Raw genomic sequence first — 24,382 nt, 5'->3', positions numbered from 1 at the left:
TCACTCAGGAAAACAGAAGCCACGCCAGGTATGTTAGCAGAGATTTTAACATAGGCAATCGGAGGACTGAAAAATCAAATAAAAATGCCGAAGAAACACAGAGGGAATAACTGCAGGAAGCATTTACCATCCCAGGGCTGCCAGAACAAAGGAAGAAAATGGGTTGTCAGAATCTAAAAGCTTGGAAAAACTCTGCACTGCTGAAATCCAACCTCTAAGAAAGATGGTGGAGCCCAGCTGCTGCCGGTCTCTTAAGAGCTCAAAGGAAAGGTTTGCACATCTCGACTTGGACTCCTGAGGAGGCGGTGCTCCGCCAGGCTCGTGCTGGTATGCTTAAGCCTAGTTCAAGAGGTGTTGCAAGAAGCCGGACACTAGAATGAACAGCAGCTGCAGGGAGGAAACACCATCACTGGGGCACTGAAGACAGGAACAGCAAGTAAACCGGAAGGAGCAAGTCCTTTCTCCCTCCTCCTGCCTCCTAGTCTCCACCTAGTGCCCTCTATAAACAGGGAGTCAGCTAGCAAAGGACACACGGTAACTTGCATAATCCCAGCGCCAATGTCACAAGCCAGGTATAGCAGAGTGAATGAGAGCCAGTAGACAATTGCTTAATGGTTGGTACGTCATTCCACCCAGACCATCATTGAAGTAATCATCCAGAGGAAATTGGGTTGCTTGGAAAAAAGCAAGGTGTTTTGGTTGCTGGGCAGCCAAACATGGAAACATAGGAACTCCAGAAGACTAGGAGTAGGCACCTCCTAGGTATCTAATAAAAGACGGCTACCTTTCAGTTTCTAAAAAGGTGGCAAAACTCTCCTGACTTTTTTTATGTAAGAGGTTGGCTCAGTAATGGCTTTGGGGGGAAAGTTTAAAAATGATACAATGCTTTATCCACTCAGGTTGGCTCCAGGTATATGGAACACAGAGATCAAAGAGCAAGCATAAATTTGCAGAATTAAACGCTAGGAGAGAACATTCCTAAGTAACTGGTGATGGACATTTTGCAGAGCACATGAGAATAAAGCAAAACCTCCTTAGAAATAGTCATTGGAGGGGCGCCTGGGTGGCTCAGTCGGTTGAGCGTCCAACTTCACTCAGGTCATTATCTCGCGGTCTGTGAGTTTGAGTCCCGCGTCGGGCTCTGTGCTGACAGCTCAGAGCCTGGAGCCTGCTTGGGATTCTGTGTCTCCCTCTCTCTCTTTGCCCCTCCCCCACTCATGCTCTGTCTCTCTCTCTCTGTCAAAAATAAATAAACATTAAAAATTTTTTAAAAAAAGAAAGAAATAGTCATTGGAGGGGCACCTGGGTGGCTCAGTTGGTTGAGCGTCCGACTTCGGCTCAGGTCATGATCTCACAGTTCGTGAGTTCAAGCCCCGGGTGGGGCTCTGTGCTGACAGCTCAGAGCCTGGAGCCTGCTTTGGGTTCTATAAAATAACTCCCACTCTCTCTGCCCCTCCCCTGCTCATGCTCTGTCTCTCCTTGTCTCAAAAATAAATAAAAACATTAAGAAAATTAAAAAAAATAGTCATTGGAATTCTGTACTTAAAAAAAATTGTCTTTGAGGCAATTATAGACTAAGGTACCAAGAGTCTTCTGCAATTAATGTCAGAGGCTCTGATAAAGGACGCAGCAAACGCAGAGCACACAGGGACATGAGAACTTGGGGCACATGGAAAAGTTGAAAATGATGGAGACAACCAAATCTAATGAGGACAAAAGTAATTCCTTTACATCAGGGTAAGCATTCTACCAATCACGATAGAAGAAGAATCATAAGTATCAAATTCAAAAAATAAATAAATAAAAATGGAAAGTATACATATTAACCTAAAAAAAGTGAAAATCAAGACTCCATAGTATATTACTGGCAGTTGTTAATATTTGTTTAAATTAAGTATGTTGCAGTGCCTCCCAAGCTAGTGTTGGACAGATGTGGTTTTAGGAGGTGCACATAGCTCTAAGATGTACTCCATGGAAGAAAAGTATCCTGCTTCAGGATTCACATTCACATATTGAAGGGCTTGAGAACCTTGCTGTAAAGAGAAATGCTTACCTCTAACCCGGTGTATCCTCAGTTTATTTAAACCAAGAAGCCTGGTTTCAATAAGCATCTCCCTGAATGGGTTTTTTTCAGAACAGAGTTTCCAATCCTTTGCTATATATTGTTTGTTAAAAGCATATAATTCCCCATTTCATAGAAGAAACTCATTTTGTTTCATCCATTGTTGTCTTAGTAAAATCAAACTGCAAAACTCCTCTAGATCTGTCCAGATCTGATAGTTCAAACTCTTACTTGCAGGAGAAATTCTGGTGCTACAGACAGGCCAGTTAAGTAACAGTCCCCTTAGCATGCTGCCTTATTGGGTCCTTGGCACTTCCGATGGGACCCACCCACCCCACATGGAATATTTCCCTTTGGTGAGACTCGATACAAGTGCTCATAGGCAGCTTTGCTGTTCCTATGGGTAGATTGTACTCTTCCTTCCCCAAATTCCAAAATTAGTGACGAGTAGGGGGAAAAAACAGGAAAAAATAAGGATTTACTAAATCATATTTTCTTATCTCCCAACCCAAATATAATTTGACTGAAATAAAAAAAATGGACTTCTTCCAAGGAGATGAAATACCTATTGGCATATTATGAAATTCAATAAGCACACCTCTCAGTGATGGCAATTTTAACATATTCCAAGGTAACTGTATTTCACCTGGTTGTTCAAGGAAAGAGGGGTCTCTCTGCACACCTATTTTGAAAGCAAACTATACATTACTCCAAGTTTCCGAAAGTTCCCAGATGGTGCTTTGTAAATGCATAAAATGTTTGTTCTCTCTGCCTCCCTCCTTTCCTCTCTTCTTCCCTTCCTGTCTCTCTCTCTCTTCCCAAACTTGCTCTTGGCTATTATCACACTCTGTTAAAGGTTTGGAAAGCAAAAGTGCAATTTCGGTCAAAATGGAATGTGGTTTCATAGAACTGAACTAAAGTGGCGAAGTTTTAGGAAATATTAAATGGCAGAATAACATTTCAGAAATCTTGAAAGCCCAAATTAGTTAAGAATGACAAATATAATTCTGCTTTTATGGAATGCAGGCAAGCCAAATTTCATTCCAAAAAGGTATAAATTCTTTCTCTTTTGTAAGATTTTATTAAAATAAATGAATTCCAGTTCCCTACTTTAATTTCCAGATGCTGCCTCAAGTCTCCGACATCATTGGAAGGCTGATCACCCTGTTTTCACGTGATGGGAAAAGCACTACGTGATGTGAGAATTTATGTCAGAGATAAGACCTCTGCTATAAGAAATGTGTAAAGGAGAGTTGTTAAAATTAGAATAACTAGCATTAATACAGCAATTTACAGTTTAGAAAATATTTTCAGTGACATCATTTCACTTGGTTATCCAAATAACCCATAACAGAAGTTAAGCAGGTACTATTATTATTTTCTCTGTTTTGCACTGCAAGGCATAGACACTGGGAGAGGTTATATGGCTTGTCCTGGAACACGCGGGGATAAGAGACAAGGATGACCTAACTCCAGGGCATCTAACTCCAGATTCTGTGTTCTTTGCTCATTCATTTTGCTGTCCCACCTGGGGGTCTGCTAAGGCTCAGATTTACAACCAACTACTATCAACAGCTCAGCAAGTGAAGTCTTAGCTAGACACCTAGAAAAAGGAGTCATGACACTTTTAAGACTAAAGAATCATAAAATAGCATTTCTATGCTGAAAATTTTTTGTAAAGAATTTTATCATATTAAAAGATATTAAACCCATTCAAGATACTCCTTGCATAACAAACTGCTAAGTTAAATACAATTCATTAAGTTAATTTATCTTTTTTAAAGTTTATTGATTTATTTTCAGAGAGAGAGGAAAGAGCTCAGGAGAGGGTAGAGAAAAAGAGAGAGAGAGAGAGAGAGAGAGAGAGAGAGAGAGACAGAATCCCAAGTAAGCTCCACACTGTCAGTGAGGGCTCTACACAGGGCTCTATCCCACAAGCCGTGAGATCATTACTTGAGCTGAAATCAAGAGTCGAATGCTTAACCAAATGAGCCACCCCAAGTTAATTTACCTTTAAAAAGAGCAAACAATATAAATCATATCTCAGTAAGTTGGTTTTTAAAAAGAGCAAACATCAATGGTAGATTAGTTTATATATATAAATATATCATATAATTGATGTAAATAATTTGGAGAGTTTCATGCTTTGTTTCTCACACTCTGCTCCAGCTCTCAATAAAATGCTAGTTTCCATATAAAATCTAAATTCAGTTAGATTGCTCAAGAATATGCATCAATCATTTGCCATTTTCTTTTTTTTTTTCAATATATGAAATTTATTGTCAAATTGGTTTCCATACAACATCCAGTGCTCATCCCAAAAGGTGCCCTCCTCAGTACCCATCACCCACCCTCCCCTCCCTCCCACCCCCCATCAACCCTCAGTTTGTTCTCAGTTTTTAAGAGTCTCTTATGCTTTGGCTCTCTCCCACTCTAACCTCTTTTTTTTTTCTTCCTCTCCCCCATGGGGGAGTTTCTCAGGATCCACATAAGAGTGAAAACATATGGTATCTGTCTTTCTCTGTATGGCTTATTTCACTTAGCATAACACTCTCCAGTTCCATCCACGTTGCTACAAAGGGCCATATTTCATTCTTTCTCATTGCCATGTAGTACTCCATTGTGTATATAAACCACAATGTCTTTATTCATTCATCAGTTGATGGACATTTAGGCTCTTTCCACAATCATTTGCCATTTTCAACACTACTGATTTGAGGTTTTAACAATTGTCAATGGCGGAAAGTCACCCAAGCATGCAACAAAGTGGTTCCAACACTTGTAATCTATAAATTTGCTAAAGCTTATAGATACTACTTAATTTCTTCAGCTACAAAACCCCATGAAACACTGGGGCAAGCTTGAATCGTTAGGAGAGAGAAAGGGAGAATAGATGGTGTTCTTTAATTATCTCCACCTATTTAAGAACGCGCAATTCATTTATTTGACAAGTATATCTTGTGTTGACTGTTAAAGATGCTGGTGAAAAGAGAAGAGTTAAGTGATAGAAACAATGCAAAGACATGTTTACTGCGCATGTGTTATACGTGGCGCTAAAAATATGTGAGTTAAGCTACTCCTTTCTCTGTGGGGATGGCAGTTTGGCAAAAGACAAAATAACTCACATAAAAGATGTAGAAATTACTTAAGCCAAGTTTAAAACTCAGTTCAGGCGGCACAATTTAGGGATCATTACCTCTAAAACAGAAACTACATGTAAATCATGGCCAGAGCAGGCGTTGAAATCCAGTCCAAGACAGACACTTTCTAGATTTGTACCTGAAATTCAACAAATCAGTATCCAATATAGCCTGTAATCTATAAGGCTAGACCAAGTACACTAAGGTTGTGGGCAACAAACTAGGATGAGAAAGAAAACACCTCGATATAATAAAAGTCATATATAAAAAGACCACAGCTTATATCATACTCAATGGCGAAAGACTGCAAGCTTTGTCCTTTAAGATCAGAACAAGGCAAGGATACTATTGCTACTGCTGTTCAACATAGTGCTGGAAATCCTATTCAGAACAATTAGACAAGAGAAAGAAGTTGCAAAAGAAGCAAAACTGTCTCTCTTCACAGAAGACACGATTTTACAAGTGGAAAACGCTTAAAACCCTACCAGAAAAGTGTTAGAAATAAGAAATGATTTTAATAAAGTTTCAGAATATAAAAATCAACACAGAAAAATCAGTTGTCTATCTAAAACACTAAAAATGATCAATCCAGAAAGGAAATTAAGAAAACAACCTCATTTGCTATAGCATTAACACACACACACACACACACACTCACACATACTTAAGAATAAACCTAACCAGGGACTCCTGGGTGGCTCAGTCGGTTAAATGTCTGACTTCAGCTCAGGTCATGATCTCATGGTTCGTGGGTTCAAGCCGCACATAGGGCTCTATACTAACAGCTCAGAGCCTGGAGCCTGCTTTGGATTCTGTGTCTCCCTCTGTCTTTCTCTCTCTCTGCTCCTCCCCCAGCTCGTGCGCCCTCTTTCTCTCTCTCTCTCTCTCTCTCTCTCTCTCCCTCCCTCAAAAATAAATAAATAAACTTTAAAAAATAGAATAAACCTAACCAGGGGTGGCTGGGTGGCTCAGTTGGTTAAGTGACCAACTCTTAACTTCAGCTCAGGTAATGATCATACAGGTCATGAGTTCAAGGCCCCAATCAGATTCTGCACTGACAGCCTGCCTGGGATCCTCTGTCTTCTCTCTCTCTGCCCCTCCCCTGCTCGTTCTATCTCTCTCTCTCTCTCAAAAAAAAAATACAACTTTATTTTTAAAAAATAATAAACTTAACCGATGAGGTAAAAATCTAAAGACTACAGAACATTTGCACTATTTCTTGCTACTTTAAAAAAAATTAAAGAATATACAAATAAATGCACTCATGGATTAGAAGCCTTAGTATTGTTAAAATATTCGTATTACCCAAAGCGATGTACAAATTCAGTGCAATCCCTATCAAAATTCCAATGGCATTTTGTTCAGAAGTAAAAAAAAAAAAATCCTAAAATTCACATGGAATTTCAAGGGATCTCAAAAAGCCAGAACAACCTTGAAAAAGAACAAAGCTAAAGGCCTCACACTTCTTGATTTCAAAACAAGAGTCAGATATGAAGGAAACCAGTGTTTAATTCCACAGAAGTATCTTTCTTGTCCTCATCACATACAACAGGCTCTGTGCCCACGCAATGACTCCAGCACCATATATAAAGATGCTGTTCAATATTGACCAACCCAAGGGTAATTAACATGCTTTCTTTGAAAGGATGTTATTGTTTCTTATTGTTTGTTTATTTCTTACCGTGCATGGAGGAATTTTAGAATGTTCCTGGTTTGTGATAGTCAGGGATAATTTTCTTAAAGAACAGACATCTTCTCAAGAAAATGGAAGTTTTTTATATTAAAAGAGTACAGTAAGTACTACAGAAATCCATGATAGGGGCTCATTGCCCAGCAGGGTCTCACAGGAGGTGGGTGAGAATTAAGGCTCCCTTCTCTATGCCTCCTTTGCATGCTATAGGTTGGTGGTCTAGAATTTAGACTCCACCTGGGACTGCCTGAAGTTAAATCTATCTCTTATTAACTGAGTTTCTTCTATCATTTCTTCTATCATTTCTTCTATCATTTTATCATCTATCAGAGGCACTAATGAAGTGAAGTGTTTAAAAAAATACCCAGAATGGAGTAATCTCAGTATTTTGGATAGTTTCTTTATCTATAGTGTATTTTTCTCTACTTATTAAGTAGCTTCTACTTGACCCAACAAGATGGCTGCCCTCTCTGCCCACTTTCTATTCAAAAGTTTGCTGTCTGCAAACCTCTGTCTCCCAGTTTGAATTATTGAGAGACAAAAGTTGATTCACTGCCAGCTAGGTTCTACAACATGCCAAGATGCCCCTTGGAATAGACAGGTCGAGGAACAAAGCATGTCTAGTACACAGAAATTGCATTTTGCCTCCCCTTACATATATGAGATCTATACCATTTCACTAGACAGAGTGAAAAAGTTTTCAGCAGAGCATAACTCCAAGTCCATTATATACAGTGGGAAAAAGGATTTATAATGCACTTCCTAGTGCTCCTCAAAGTTGGTGTTTCTGTTGCTATTTTATGGATGAGGAAATGAAGGCAAAGAAAGATGGAGATGTCCGTGCTTCAATGAGAGTAAATTGCAGAACATGCACTTCATTTTATTTCTGTTAACTCCAGAATCACTATTTTCTCCTTATTGTCTCCCTATGAATTACTTAACATGAGTTCGCTTTTCCATAAATTTTGCAAATTCTGCTGTGACCTGAATTATTATTTGGTCTGTAATGTATTTTGTTTGCTACTTGATATAAAGAATTTCTCCCATAGTAGCTACTTTCCCTCTCTAATCTTTTGATTGCCTATCTACTAGACTTCAATATTAATATTACTGTAAAATTAGCATCAGCTTAACAAAATGTCTATTTGGGAACAAGAATTATAGATTATTTCGTTGTTTTCTTTTAAATTTTTTTTAACGTTTTATTTATTTTTGAGACAGGGAGAGACAGAGCATGAATGGGGGAGGGTCAGAGAGAGAGGGAGACATAGCATCCGAAACAGGCTCCAGGCTCTGAGCTGTCAGCACAGAGCCCAACGCGGGGCTCAAACTCACGGACCGCGAGATCATGACCTGAGCCGAAGTCGGCCGCTCAACCGACTGAGCCACCCAGGCGCCCCAATTTTCATTGTTTTTATTTCCTTTTTTACATGATATTTGTGCATGCTGTCTCCCATGTTCTCAGCAAAGGCATAAAATGACTGCTTTAAAAAAAGGGGGGGGGGGGCTGGCATTCTTACCAGATTCATCCTTGGTGTTATATCTTTCAATTCTCTACAGAGAAGCAATTTGGACAGAAAAAATGGAGGGGTGTGAGAGAGAAAGAAAAAGAAACACTTAGTTCCCTCACATAATTCATTCTTAGAGGTTCTCGTCGCTTCTTGAAAATATAGCTCTCAGAATTGTGAGAATTATTTGTTCAAACACAATGTACAAGGATTGTCCATTTCAGCCTTGTTCGTGATAATAGAAAGTTAGATGCAATCTACAGCCCATTTTGGGGACACCACTCAAGTGTTACTTGCTTAATCAGATCCCTGCAAAAGCTATCCAATCTGAGCACTAATGAAAGCAATCTCAGCTCCAGCTCATAGCAGTCCTAGAATTTTAAAGTCCAAGAGTTCAAAAATAACACTTTCAAGAGTGTCTAAATAACACTCTTCACTTTATAACTGAGGAAACTTGGGCCAGGTAATATTAAGAGATTTGCTCAAGTCCACCTAGTTAGGAATCGGATAAAATAGAAGTCCTCTTATTCACTGGAAACACAACAAGTAGTTGGTTGGTAAATAGAAAAAGCTAATTAAAATATATAATCATAATAAAATAATTACATTTATACTATTTTTTCTTAAAATATCTAAATCTCTGCAAATTCACATCTTTTTTGCCATTGTGGGACCAAGGGTTTCTCTGAGAATGGGCCCACTTATTGGAGTTCCAAATCTTCCCTCTCATATAACCACATCTATAATGCATTTATACTTTGCCTGTGATTTGCCACTGCAATTTCTTCAAGTGAACACCGAATGAATCTTGCAAAGCGATCTAAGGCAGAATCCTTCTATATCACCTATTTTCAGTGTTTTTATAATTGTCTCATGTCTAATTCAACAGCAATTTCTTTCAGCAAACCCTTTTATTGAGCTTTTTGAAAGCATTCAACTTGGTCCCTGTGGTTCCATTTCATTGGCTTACATAATGTTTACTTAAATAGCATAATAACAATAACACTACAACTGGCATGTAGCGACTTCAGATAAACTAATGTGGCTCCAGGTAAACACACAACTCACCTAAAGGAAGTTGACGTCCCCGGTGTACCAGGAAGAAGCATGCTACCAATAGCTAGTTTTCAGTGTATCGGATGCAACAGTGAGTATTATTTATTTGTGAAGGTAATGGCAAGCTTCCACTAATCCAGAGAATCAAGTAAGTAGAGATTGTCCAAGAGAGCTTCTGCTGTAGTTGAACTTAAGTAAGTTTTTTCAACTCAAGAGTCCCTTCACCATATTCAAATTAATCTCTAGCCAAGTATGTGATAATAAATCCAATGATATCTTTAAAGACTCCACGTCTTAAAGGCAGATGCCTACATTTTCGTATCCAATGACATTTGCAGAAGGAGGTTGAAGGAAAAGAGAGAGCAACACTGGAACGTGCCATTAACAGCTCAGTGTATGCAGTAATTATCATTCTCTTTTTAATCTTTCTATAGGAGAACTGAATGCTAATGAGAATGAATCAAAACGTTGTATCTTATCAGTCAGGGTTTCCGGGATAGTTGGCTCATGTGATTGTGGAGGCTGGCAAATTCAAAATCTCTACACTAGCCTGGCAGGCTACCAGGCTGGGAACTTCAGGCAGGACTTCTATGTTACAGGTGAGAGCAGAAGGCAGAATCCTTCTTTGGGGATGGGGGGAGAGGCAAGAGGGGCTTCTAAAGCCTTCAACTGATGAGACCCACCCATGTTATTGAGGCTAATGTCCTTTACTTCAAGTCAACTGAGTGTAAATGTTAATACCATCTACAAAACACACTTATAGCAACAACTACTATTTGGCCAAACAACTATTTGGCCATAGCACCATAACCTAGCTAAGCTGATACATAAAAATAAGCACCACTATTTCCTATAAGGGCAGAGCACATAGGATGATTTTAAAGCAAAATTGGAATCATTGATTAAGATTTTCAGTCATTTCCATTTTCCATAGAGGCAAACATTTTCTAAACAATCTCTTTTATTCTATTTCAGGCCTCTGTGCTTCTTACCCAGTTGGCTTATAGATGGAGGCAGTTTATGCTTTAATAATACATATGCTATACCTTGATTAAAACAAAAAGGTGCCCTTGGAAAGAGGTCTCATTGGTGTTATATCAGAGGAAGGTGGGATGCTTTCTCTACAATCATCTCAGAAGCTCTAGCAAACTAGAGAAGGCCCACCAAGAATCTATTTCAAGATCTATTGCACTCTCCAGCAGAAATAGGAAAGAAAATTTAGGAGCTTGGAAACTAGAGGAAACAGCTATCTCTAAGGAAGAAGGGGAGCGGATGCTAGGCATAGAAAAGTTCTTTAGCCAAAACTTGAGAGAAATTCGCACACGTTCCTCAAGAGAGAAGATTTTAACAAAATTTTTAAAATTAGCTTACTCTGAGGCACCTGGGTGGCTCAGTCAGTTAAGCGTTTGACTCTTGATTTGGGCTCAGGTCCCGATCTCACGGTTTCTGGGACTGAGCCCCACATCAGGCTCCATACTGTGGCTCTCCCTCTCTCCCTGCCCCTCCGCCACTTGCGTGTGTGTGTATGCGCGCGCACCTGTGTGCCGCCTCTAACTAACTAACTAAATAAATATTAGCTTACTCTTTGGAGAATCTAAGAAAATAATTGTGACACAAGTGACAATAGAGCCTTCACTCATTTCAGTGAGTATGACATCCATAGCCCTCTGGATGAGAAGAATTCGGCTGGTCTTTAGCTCCCTGGTTCTTGGGAGGTAACCTCTAAATCCTTAGACTTTACCAAGTGATGGGAATGTTTTTGTTATTTATGGTTAGCCCCAAGGACTATACCTGAGTTCTGGGGCCTGGTCATGCCAGAAAAACCAACCGTATATACACAATGAAATCCCAGTGGAAATTCTGGGCATCTCAAGCTCAGGTGAGTTTCCTGGCTGGCGATCCACATTAATTTGCCAGAAAGATGGCACATGTTGAAGAAACAGAAGTTTCATGCTTGGGACCACCCCAGAACTCACACTATACATCCCTTTATTTGGCTGGTCCTGATACATGCCCTCTGTGATAAAATTATAACCATAATTATCACAGTTTCTTGAATTCTAGGAGTCTTTCTGGTGAACTATCAAATCTGACAGGGGTAGTGGGAACCCCCATATTTGTAGCCAGTTGGCCAGAAGTACAGATGGTCTAGAAAGCCCCAGGTTTGTGGCTGGTGTCAGAAGTGGGAGCAATCTTGTTGGAAAGCGCCCTTAACCTGTGAAATCTGAGCTGAGTCTGGGTAGTTAGCATCAGAATTGCGTTACGCTCTCAAAGTAGAGATCACCAGAACACTACCAGGCAAGTGAGAGAGCTGAAGGCACAGGCAACTTTTAGGAATTTCAGAACTCAGGAAATACACTTCACACCATATTCAACATACTCAAGTGTTCTCATATCCCCCAATCAAATATCATTTTTCTTTGAGAAGCCGAAAGGCTTTTTATACTCTTGTTTTTCAAACAATTTTATAATTTTTTAAAAATTATCTATCAACAGCTCATTTATGATTAATTACACCTCAGCAATCATTGTGATACTTGGGAAATCTTGAGAAGAGAGAAAAATCCCACTTATAAATTATTTTCACATGTAGTAAAGCTGTTACGGATTTTAAATTTAGCATTTAAGGAAGTTGACACGATGTTACATTTTACAGACCTTTCATTAAACTTGTTATTAATTTCTTATTTGACACCAATTAATATATTTTTCAGTTCTCAACTTTGTCATAGGCTCTTAAGCCCGTGGTAAGTCCCACATTATACTTCAGGTGACTAATGTATAAAATGGCTCTGCTTGGCATCCCAGTGATTCTGTGCGGGGATTTGAAATGATTGGGTGAGGAGAGAAAGGGGAAAGCAATTGGCTTCAAAGGACTGAGACAGAGAGAGCTCACAGGACAAAGAAGACCGCAGAGATGACCAGATCCCACCAGAAGATGGCAAGATTTCAGAGGCGATGACGGTGACAGCAGGCAAATGCCCCCCATCCCCCTTGATCTGTAGGCAGCCAAGATGCCTACCTTTGAAGCCACATGAGGGTTTGAACGATTGCAATAGCAGTAGCAACAATGACAGACCAAAGATCAGCGGCCCTCCCATTTCTCTGGGCACCAACCACATAAGCTTTCCAAATTCTTGGCATGTCCAGGAAAGAGAAGGGAGCCCCCAGAATGACTGAGTTTCAATGCCCTAGCATGGCAGGGCAGGACAGCCACTTAGAACACAGAGGCAGTTTCAGATATGTAAAGATTAACGTGGTATTTCTTACACAACAAAGGTTGTAGCATAAGCTTCGCTTTTCCTGGAGATAAAGGTATCCTCACTTTGTTCCCAACATGATTATTATCCAGGCCTTGGATGGCCTTCACCCTAGCTATGTGACCTAGTGGGCAGGGACTACATTCATGTCCACTTAAGTATCAAGAAGTCCATTCATTCATGAAAATATATATATAAAGCACCTACTATGTGCAGAGAACTATGTGCTCGTGCTTGGGGGAAATTTAACGGGCATAATGCCAGCCAGCATGGCATCTACCCAGAAGCACAACCATTAAATAAGAAATTACAATAATACGTGACACATGAAGTGATGATACAGGAAGTCAGAGGGTCAGGAGGAGACCTTGAAGAGCAATCACAGGAAGTGGTCAAGATCAAAAGAATGAACAAGAAGTAGCCAAGCCAAAAGGAAGAAGGAAGACTAGTCCAGAAAAGAGGGAAGAATTCTACTTACTGAAGGACCAGTCGCCAAACACTTCAGGATCATCTACTTCAGCTACACACTCAGCATAGGAACCCTCTCCATAGTAGACGGGTACACCGCGGTCCACACTTTGCTGAAGAAATGTGGCCCCTGCCTGACTCACAACGAGGGCATTCACCACTTCACACTTGAGGACTTAAACTAGAAGAGGTGACGGTGGCTGTTGGATATAGCAACAGTGGATGACAGATAAGTGAAAGCTAATAGCCTGACACGGGGGCTGTCATGCAGACATAGAATTGTACTGACACAAAGAACGGTAAGTCTTAATAATGATATCACATACGTAGAAATACTCCCTTAGAAAATGTTCTCTTAAAAATAATGAAAACATAGGGACACCTTGGTGGCTCAGTTGGTTAAGCGTCCTACTTCTGTTCAGGTCATGATCTCTTGGTCCATGGGTTTGAGCCTCATATTGGGCTCTGTGCTGACAGCTCGGAGCCTGGAGCCTGTTTCGGATTCTGTGTCTCCCTCTCTCTCTCTCTGCCCCTCCTCTCTCTCTCTCTCTCTCTGTCTCTCAAAAATAAACATTAAAAATTTTTTTAATTAAAAAAATAATTAAAACATAAAAGTCCAGATACCACAATTGCATACAAAATTCACATTTAAAATATCTTACTCCTAGTAGTGCTAGGTTATAAGAGAGCCATATTCTATATAACCATAAAAAATATGAAAAGGGAGAAAGGAGAATTTGGGAAAATAGCTTTCATCAAAATAAATGAACTTACAAAAGCCAGTGGATATGTGGCCCTCTTTCATGGTCCCCAGTCTCATCTCACAGTCAAATCCCAAAGATGCCAAAGAGACAGAAGGCACCGTATCTGTCCCATCTTAATTCAGCCCACGTGGTTCTGGTCTGCCTTTTCTAATGAGTTCATCTTGAAGAGGGAAAATCGTTTCAATCTACATTTAGTAAACTTTGTCATCAGTATGGCTATCTTATTGACATGATTTTGCTGACCTGTCATTCCTGCTCCTATCACACTATTAAAAAAAAATAAAAACTTTTTTAAGTGGGCATAAATTACTAGCTTTACTTACGATGAGCTGAGCTGGGTTTATGCTTTTTTCACTTAGCTAATACTTATTTTAGAAGCTTAATTTTATGAGTTTATCTTACACATTTTCACCACTTAACTCTTCTTATTGGAAGTTAAACTCTGGCCTGCCAAAAGGAATATGGTCATAAACTGGTACTCAATGCCAAAAGCAAGCAGCCTTATGAAATTGTACCCTTAAGTCCTAGCTTTACATGTTTTTAATCTTGAACTCTGGCTATTAAAGTATGTGTAACGTGGGAGTACCTTTCCCTCTGACATATTGGGGAAACACCAGTCCCTGATTCTCCATTGGGAAAGAAAGAATGAGAGAAATAAAAAACAAGAGATGTCCTTCACTTCGTGTGCTTCTGGGGCTATTGACGCGTGTGGCTTTACCAGAACAGGACTCAAGCACGGTGACTCGCGCACACAGGAAGTTTGTCCCTTAGACTGCAGACTACAGCCCGACTCGGTTATTAAACCAGTCTCTTGTTAAGGCTTGGCCTTTCCACGATGTAGAGGTCTCAGTGCGGTGACTCCAAACAAGCCTCGGTGTCCCCTTCTTGAATAAACCGTTGCCTGGCATTCATGGCTCTGCCAGGATTATTTTGAACTTCAAGTCATCCTAATAGCATTTCTTCCACCTAATAGTTCACACGCCCTCGCACGCGGTCAGTGCACCTGTCCACACCAAGCTTCCAAACCCGGCCAACTTCACCCATAACTCCCATAGTATTAGAGAGGACACTTATTGATGAATGCCTGCCCGTTCCCACTTCCTGACTTGAGTCTCCACCAAATTATACTTTCCACAGCACCCTCTCTGTTCTTCCCAGCAACAGCAGCGGAATGAAAGAGCCTCTCTTGCCAAATGAAAACAGCCGAGTCACAGGCAGGGCTCCTATTGGTCAGGCGTGGGTCTCTCTGTCTGGGGACCGTGGCCAGACGGCTGCAGAACTCCGGTGGGCAAGTCTAGGTCATGTGTCTATGTCTAGAGAAACCCAAATGCATGCAGCAAAAATGTGCTGTTACCCAAAAGGAAACTCTGGATGGTATTTGTGGAAGGGGAAATAGATGCTGGACCCGCAACCACAAATATTTTCTACAATAGCTCCTAAGCTATTTATATCCCAAGATATAAATAAAATTACATTTACTTTAACATATCTTTTGAAACCACATATTTATTTGTTAAAGGTCATATAAATAAATAAGGAAAAGATAATAGGGGTGCCTGGGTGGTTCAGTCAGTTAAGCACCAGACTTTGGCTCAGGTCATGATCTCTCATTTTGTGGGTTCCAGCCCGGCGTCAGGCTCTGTGCCCACAGCTCAGAGCCTGGAGCCTGCTTGGGATTCTGTGTCTCCCTCTCTCTCTGCCCCTCCCCTGCTTGTGCTCTGTCTCTCTCTCAAAAATAAGTAAATAAACAAACATTTTTTAAAAAAAGAAAAAGATGGGACGCCTGGGTGGTTCAGTCAGTTAAGCTCAGACTTCAGCTCAGGTCATGACCTCGTGGTTCTTGGGTTCGAGCCCCGTGTCGGGCTCAGTGCTGACCGCTCAGAGCCTGGAGCCTATTTCAGATTCTGTGTCTCCCTCTCTCTCTCTCTGCCCCTTCCCTGCTCACACTTTGTCTCTCTCTGTCTCAAAAATACACAAACATTAAAAATTTTTTAAAGAAAGAGAAAGATAAATAACCTAATAGAAAAATAGGCAAAATACACAAACATGGAGTAGATGCTGAAAAAGACAAATATCGGAAGAGCTGATCAACCGTGCTCATGAGAAAATCAAAATGACAAAGAGATAATGATCTTCACTTATCAACAGTATAAATCACAAGATGCCATTTTTTTAATCTTGAAAATGCTTATGGTTGAAAGATACTTGGTACATGCAAAGATACAGAGAAGTCCTTTAGGAGAAGTGTTATGTTGGTATACATTGGTGGAGAAATATCTAGCAAAGAACTATCAAAACTAAAATGCATGACTCAGCAACCCTATGTTAGGAATTTACTTACTGGTACTCTCCAAGATGCAGAAATTCTCCAAGACATAAGTACAGAATTATTCACTAAAGCATAATGAAATTGCAAACGAAACAACTAAAACTGAAAACAACCCTGTGTCCATCAATAACTAACAGGACAAATTAAATATGATACATCTGTTTAGTGGAACACTAGGAGAACATGGAAGAGAATTCAGTAGCTCTATACGCAGAAAAGCTTCCAGATATGAAAGTGAAGAAAAACAACTACAGGACAGTATGCCTTGTATGAAATCTTATGCGTGAACAGAAAAAAGGTCTATCAATATAGGTGGAAATATACACTTTTCTGAAAATAATCAAACATTTAAGAGGGATTACCTTGCAAAAAGAAAAAACAGTTTTCTCATGTTCCCTAGGTATACACTTCTCTACAAGCTGATGTTTCTAACCTTACAAATGCGTTATTTTGTTTTTTAAAACATCAACAGGGATTGAGTGGGAAGGAAACATAATTTTTCTGTTTTCTTCTTTGTGCTTTTCTGATTTATTGAGAGACTAATGTGTGTTACACATTTCCAAGTGTATAGTTAAAAGAGGACTAACTTGACAGTATATTGGTATGAAGTGATGGTAGATGAGAAAATAAAACAGAATACACACAACATAACAACTGGGAGTTTACTGTGTAATAGGCAATACACTAAGCACCTTACATATGTAGGTAGGTATATGATATTATTTAAGCCTCATTAGGAGGATTGGGATTCTGAGATGAGTACTTTCATTATCCCCATTTTATAATGAAAATAATGAGGCTGAGGGAAGCTCAGTAAATTGCCCACGGCTCCTTACGGATAGAGCGAGATTGAAAGCCAGCCACTGTGAGTCTAGCCCTGGTGTACTTCTGAGGAGTCATTTCCAATGCAAATGGAAAGAGGGCCACAGGAACTGTCTTTCCATGGGGCTAGACTGTGGAAGAATAGGCGTTGCCCTCTATGTTACTAAGTCTTTAAATTAACTGGTAACATCCCTTTTAAGTTCCCTGCCCTAACTGAAGTTATAGAATTCAGGTGGTACTAAAGCCTGCCTTCCCCAGGATGGAGGAAATCAGAAAGGAGATTAAATACATAATATTCTTTTAAAAGTCGTGATACGGGGGCGCCTGGGTGGCGCAGTCGGTTAAGCGTCCGACTTCAGCCAGGTCACGATCTCGCGGTCCGTGAGTTCGAGCCCCGCGTCGGGCTCTGGGCTGATGGCTCAGAGCCTGGAGCCTGTTTCCGATTCTGTGTCTCCCTCTCTCTCTGCCCTTCCCCCGTTCATGCTCTGTCTCTCTCTGTCCCAAAAATAAATAAACGTTGAAAAAAAAATTTTAAAAAGATAAAAATAAAAAATAAAAGTCATAATACGCTCCTCAAATAGAAGGTATTGTTAGTATAGAATAAGCCTCCCAAAGGACTGCGGGCTGACAGAGTTCCTAATTGCGCTTCTGAGCCGAGGGAAGGCCTTCACACTGCAGCACAAGGCTAGTTTTCGCAGCCTTCACCTGGGGAGCTCACTGGGCTTCGGCTCCTTATTTGAGCCTTGAGCCCAGACTATGAGGTAATGGTCTGATTCTCATTTTGAAACACATAAAACCCAAGGAGGTTAACTAATTTCCCTAAGGTCACACAGAAGTCACTGGTGCAGTTGGAATTGAAACAGAAGTTTCTTAATTCCGAGCCACTGTAAGGCTCTCAAGGCAGAGCGCTTGTTGAGTAATTGCACAATGACACGAGGGCACTTTACAATTCCACGGAGAGGAGTCCCCAGACGCAAAATACTTCATTTTAAAATTGAAAACTCTCAACTTCCAAAAGACGGATGTCGTCTCCAGCCGCCAAGTTAAGCATCTCAAAGAATCTCTCGGGAAAGCCTCCTAAATATTCTACATAGTACACTTGGCCCTGGGAACTTACCTGAAAGGCTGGCCCCGCAAATGTGTAAGGATCTGTGTACAAGGTTTCTCCCGGAAAGCACCTACGTGTGCATGAACGTAAAGGACTAGTATACAATTGCGTAGAGCTGTAGGAGGAGCCTCAGGACCCTCCCTGAATTGAAATGAACCTGAGGGGAAAGCCTACAAAAGTCCGCTCAAGGTTAGCAGTTCTTTCTTAAAGGGTCACTAACCTCAGACCCCCAAATAATAAGACGATTTTACAAACCATTAAAATAAGTGTTTCGATGGGAAATAATGCAAAGGAGTTTAGCACAGGTCCACCGTAGACAATCTGCATCAAACAAAGATAATGTTGGCTAAAAACCAGACATCAGCAGGGTAACCTTCGGCCAACACACAGGTGGAATGGGAAGGAAGGAACTGTTCACACCTGCGTAGCTACTCGGTGGGTAGACTAACCCTTCCCATCCCTAACCCCAGCTCTCCTGAAAGACCAAAGAAAGAACTAGGAGGCGTCTCTCCCTTTGGTGCAAACACATACCCCAGGCCACACTAGCTGGGATGAAGTTAAGAGCTCTGAGTTGTCCTCGTATAATCCAAACGTGGCCAGGAAGCCTGCACGGCTCTCAGGACTGTGTTTGCAAGAGGAAAACTCCCCCCTCGCTCCAAAAGCACAGAAGGTTCTATGGATTTTTCCCAAGGTTGTGGATACACAGAGGATGATCTCACACTTTGGTCTTTAAACCTCTATCTCTTTCCCCAGATTTCCACTTTCACAGCCGTTGCTCCAACTCTTCCCCCAAAGAAAGGCCTCCGGGCAAGCTCTCCTTCGCTCCTCTGGGCTCTTTCTCAGCTTCTTCGCCTGCCTTGGTTCTTGTCTTTGCATTCCCACCCCACTGCATCACAGAACTTCCCCACTCGTCGCTGTGATCCAGTAAGTCAGCCAGCAAAGGGGAGCAGGCAGAGCCAGGGCCTGGAGGGAGGAGCGGGGCCGGGATCCAAGTCAGCGAGAGAGCAGACCCTCATGAGCTGGAAAGACTGGAGGCCGAGGTAGGACTCACCCTGGTCAGCATGTAAATCTGCCCACGGAGGTAGCGCTTCTGCCTCCCGTCCCCAGCTTCCCGGCATGGAAATAATAATAATGTAATGGACTCGAAACAATAATAGCATAAATTAAATTAGTTGATATGAATAAAGTGCTTAGTGCAGAGCTTAACATTTAGTGAGTGCCCAGTGAGTGCCCACTATGATCGTTGTTCTCCCACACCCTGAACCTCCTCCGTCCCCGTATCAAAGTCCAATGTAGTTGACGGGAGGAAAATGCTAAAAAGCATGAGTTGGCTGCAGTGGTTCTCATGCTGTGGCCAAGGACTAATCTTATTTTCAGTTTCCAATCTGTCCTGGTCCTTCTGCACACGTCTAGAATGCAGCTCCTGCCCACAGGCAACTTACTGTGTGAACTTGACAGGTTAAACCCCGTTAACGAGATGCGCTCACCAATCATGAGTTCATCGCATTTGGATGTCACAGCAATATCGTGTTGTTAAGAATGTTTCTAAACACTTGTTCTCAATTTCTGTCACGGACTAGTAACGAGAGTTCTCAGACCACACTCAGCGTGGCGGGTAGTGATTAGCCGGGGCCCGTGAGCTGAGCTCCATCGGGCTGAACTCCTCTGAGCTCCAGCAATCTGAGAGTGTACTTAGCCTTAGAGAAAACTGATACGCCTCTTCCCACGTATCCAAGGAACCAGAGGTATGCTTACAGTCCCAAACTCCACGACCCTGTCTCCAACCCAGGTCTTCGGCTGAACAATCTGTGTTGGGGTCAGGGTCCCCCCTATGCTCCTTCCGGTGGCTAGTCCCTGTATCTTTTTTTTTATTTTTTTTCCAACGTTTTTTTATTTATTTTTGGGACAGAGAGAGACAGAGCATGAACGGGGGAGGGGCAGAGAGAGAGGGAGACACAGAATCGGAAACAGGCTCCAGGCTCTGAGCCATCAGCCCAGAGCCTGATGCGGGGCTCGAACTCATGGACCACGAGATCGTGACCTGGCTGAAGTCGGACGCTTAACCGACTGCACCACCCAGGCGCCCCGGCTAGTCCCTGTATCTTTCCACTCTTTCTCCCCAGCCCAACCTGGCACAGAGATGCACAAAAGAAAAACCTACTTGCATGGGATAACCATTTGATAAACTAATTCATGCTACCATGTTAGAGATTTGATGGGGGAGGGGAGGGGCTTAAGAAGGCATTTGAGTTACAAAATAGTAGTAAAGGGAGGATAATCATCCCTATAAAGAAACATCAGACAGTTGCAAGTTTTGGTGAGAATGTGAAGGAACTGGAATCTTCATACACTGCTAGTGGGAACATAAAATAGTGTAGCTCTTCAGAAAACGGCCTGGCGTTTCTTCAAAACGTTAAACAGAGAGTTTCCGTAGGACCTAGAAATTCTATTTTGAAGTATCTACCCAAGAGAAATAAAAACATCAGTATACACACACACACACACGCACACACACACACACACAAAGCCTGTACGTGAATGTTTACAGCACCATTATTCATAACAGCCAAAAAGTAGAAACAACCCAAATGTCCATTCAAAGGCGAATGGAAAAATAAGATGTGGTGTAGTCATAAAATGGAATACTATTCAGCAATAAAAAGAACTGAGGTACTGATCCATGCCACAAAATGAATGAAACTTGAAAACACGCAAAGCGAAAAATGACAGGCAGAAAAGGCCACGTATCGTATGATCCCATTTATATAAAATGTGCAGCAGAGGCAAGTCCACAGAGATTGAAAGAGGATTAGTGGTTGCCTACAGCCGGGGGAAACGAGGAGTGACTACTACCAGGCATGGGCTTTTTGTTTTTGGAAAGACAAAAATTATCAAAAATTAAATTGTGATGGGGGCGCCTGGGGGGCTCAGTCAGTTGAACGTCCGACTTCAGCTCAGGTCATGATCTCGCAGTTCGTGGGTTCAAGCCCTGCCTCAGGTTCTGTGCTGACAGCTCAGAGCCTGGAGCCTGCTTCGGATTCTGTGCCTCCCTCTCTCCCTGTCCCTCCCCTGCTTGTGCTCTGTGTCTCTCTGTCTCAAAAATAAATAAATAAATAAATACATACATACATACATACATACATAAATACACATTAAGAAAAATTAAATTGGGATGGAAAACAATTGAATTGTGATGATGATTCCATAACCCTGTGAATACAGTAGAAAACACTGAACTGTATACTTTAAATGAATAAATTATGTTTGTTAATGATATCTCAAGAAAGCTTTTCAGAGTAAGGATATTAACACTTAATTATATATGTTATTATACATGATGAGATGTTTCAGTTCAGCAATAGTTTGGGGAAAACTACTTCCAGAAGCACCACACCACATAGGGATAATCCATATGCAGACTATACATAAAAAAAAAATTTAATGTTTATTTGTTTTGAGAGAGAGAGAAAGTGTGTGTGTGTGTGCGCGCGCGCGCGCGCGCGCGCAGGCGCACAAGCAGGGGAAGGAGGAAAGAGAGAGGAGAGAGAGAATCCCAAGCAGGCTCCACACTGTCAGCACAGACCCTGATGTTGGGCTTGATCCCTCGAATCATGAGATCATGACCTAAGCCAAAATCAAGAGTCGGTCACTTAACTGACTGGGTCCCCCAAACCCCCTTACGTAAAAATTTTAAACTGCATCGACAAAAAGACTGGAGCAACCCCCTTACAATATGAAGAGCAAGCATTGCCTTCGTTCTGTGGAAGTAATTATTTTTTTCCTCAAACCAATTCTTCTTTATTTAAAATGTTTTCCTGTATTTTTGGTGTTTCATTTTATAATAAAAAAAAACACGACCCCAAAACGTATAGGGAGGTGCTCTTTTTTCAATATTTTTTACAATTTTTTTTTTAGTTTATTCATTTGTTTTGAGAGACACAAAGAGAGCGAGCGGGGTAGGGACAGAGAGAGAGGGCGAGAGAATCCCAAGCAGGCTCCGCACTGTCAGCATTGAGCCTGATGAGGGGCTCGAACCCACAAACCATGAGATCATGGCCTGAGCTGAAAACAAGAGTCGGACGCTTAACCGACCGAGTCACCCAGGCGCCCCTGGAAAGTGCTCTGTATATATAACCCGAGTCGATCCGTATGTGTTGACCCATGTTGACATGAAAATCTAGCCCTTGGGAAGTGTTGAAGACACATTGCTGTAGCAGACAGGGATTGTGTTATCTTCCCTTCCGGAGGTGCTCACGAGGGTGGGCACTGGGAAGCCCTACAGAGAGAAAAGAAACACCCCGTGATGTTCCAGAGACCCCTGTACTGGAGCCAGGACGTGGCTGCCATTTACTCTTCTGAGACAGCTTGTACTGACATTTGGGTTTATAATTCTAGGTCCTCTTAACCTGCCAAGCGAGAGACTTGGAGGGAGCGTTCATTTGGGATTCATCTGGGGGTGGCCTTTTAAGTGTCTGCCCTGGCAAAGGGAGATTCTGCTGCAGGTTTGCGTTTGTTTGCTTTTTCGTGGCACTCCTCTCCCTTCCAAACTTACTTTTCTCATCTTCCTTGAATCTAGTGTCCTCAAACAAATAACGAATTGCAGGTACACATAACTGCTTAGCTATTTACAGAGCATTTGCAGTGTAAATACAATGAGCTCAAGAGTATTCTTGTGTAAAGTGCTGACAAATATTTGTTCTGCTGAGGAGAGCCCCAGCCCTCCCAGGCTGGGATGGCTCTGGGGCCGGCCAAGAACAGCCTTGGTGCAGGCCCCAGGCCACTAGCTCGGTGCTCCCCTCACACTTCGGCAGCCAAGGCAGCTGACCTCCTAACTCAGCGAAATTAAAAAAACACTCAGTCACAAATGGATGTTTAAACAGTCTCATTCCTTGGCTTATCTCAGAGTCTGTGTTTCTGAAACAGAACTTAGTTTGGGAATAAAATTGTACTTTCCTTCCTGCGCTTGCCAGGTCAGAGTGGCCCATACCTGAAGCTGTCACTGTTTGCCGAGCCCTCCAGACCCTCTCCCGAACCCACAGTGTTGGAGACATCCCGGGGCGGGGGGGGGGGGGGGGGGGAGGGGGGTGGCGGTAAAGGTGCCACTGAAAGCCACAAAGAAATCTCAGGACGAAAACTCATAACAGAGTTACTTTCCTGAATGACATCAGTCTGGGTGCAGAGAGAAGAGAAGGGGTAGAAAGAAAGTGAAGGGAGAGCTTTTCCACAAGGGAAATGCCAAAGTTCCAGAACCTTTCAATGGCTTCCCATTGCTCGAAAGATAAAGCTCACGTTTGTCCTCGAAGGCTGTGGGACCAGTCCGCCATACTTCTCCATCTTGCTCACTTCCCCCTGCTCTCTGTAATCCAGCCGTGCTCACCATACCCCCTCCCTGAACCAGGTCTTTGCTGTCTTCTGCTGCCACCTCGCTCTCCTTCCCATCTCTGCTAGATAATACCGTGCCATCCCTCAGGGTTCAGGCCAGGAGTCAAGTCAGTTCCTCAGGAGATGCTTCCCTGACGTCCTGTCCAGTTCAAATCCCCTGAGCATAGGCGCTCTGGGTGTCCTGCACCTCCCCTGTCAAGGTTACAGTTTTTGCAGCCATATTGGTGTTTGATTGTTTCTCTCCCTTGACCAAACAGTAAGCCTGTAAGATCAAGAGTCGGAAATATTTTGACTCTTATGGCTTCAACAATGTCTCGGGCATAATAGGCATTTAGTAAGTATTGAATGAATGAGAGAATGAATGAAGCCAGGCCTTAACTCAAGTCTTTCCCCTCGAAAGCACGTTTCCTTTTTTTTTTTTAATATTTTTTTTAATGTTTGTTTATTTTTGAGACAGACAGAGACAGAATGCAAGTGGGTTAGGGGCAGAGAGAGAGGGGGAGACACAGAATCCAAAGCAGGCTCCAGGCTCCAAGCTGGCAGCAAGAGCCTGATGCGGGGCTCGAACCCACAAGCTGCGGGATCATGACCTGAGCCGAAGTCAGACGCTCAACTGACTGAGCCACCCAGGTGCCCCAGAAAGCACGTTTTCTTAAAATAACATTTACTGGATGGAGCACCTGGGTGGCTCAGTCGGTTGAACATCCGACTTCGGCTCAGGCCATGGTCTCCCAGTCTGTGAGTTCAAGCCCCATGTGGGGCTCTGTGCTGACGGCTCGGAGCCTGGAGCCTG

General features: G+C 42.0%; 1 long non-coding RNA gene across 2 annotated transcripts in view; it reads right to left on the bottom strand.

Moving 5' to 3' along the window:
- LOC111558555 overlaps positions 1-18,474 on the bottom strand; it is a 90,161-nt gene extending 71,687 nt beyond the window's left edge. For both annotated transcript variants that reach the window (XR_006592507.1, XR_006592509.1), the window contains exon 1: positions 18,217-18,474. This is a non-coding gene — a long non-coding RNA (uncharacterized LOC111558555). The remainder of the gene's footprint in view (positions 1-18,216) is intronic.
- Positions 18,475-24,382: the final 5,908 nt, after the last annotated feature.

This window comes from Felis catus, chromosome F2 (assembly GCF_018350175.1).
Source record: "Felis catus isolate Fca126 chromosome F2, F.catus_Fca126_mat1.0, whole genome shotgun sequence".
NCBI classification, from domain to species: Eukaryota; Metazoa; Chordata; class Mammalia; order Carnivora; family Felidae; genus Felis; species Felis catus.
This window is presented reverse-complemented; position numbering and strand designations above follow the sequence as displayed.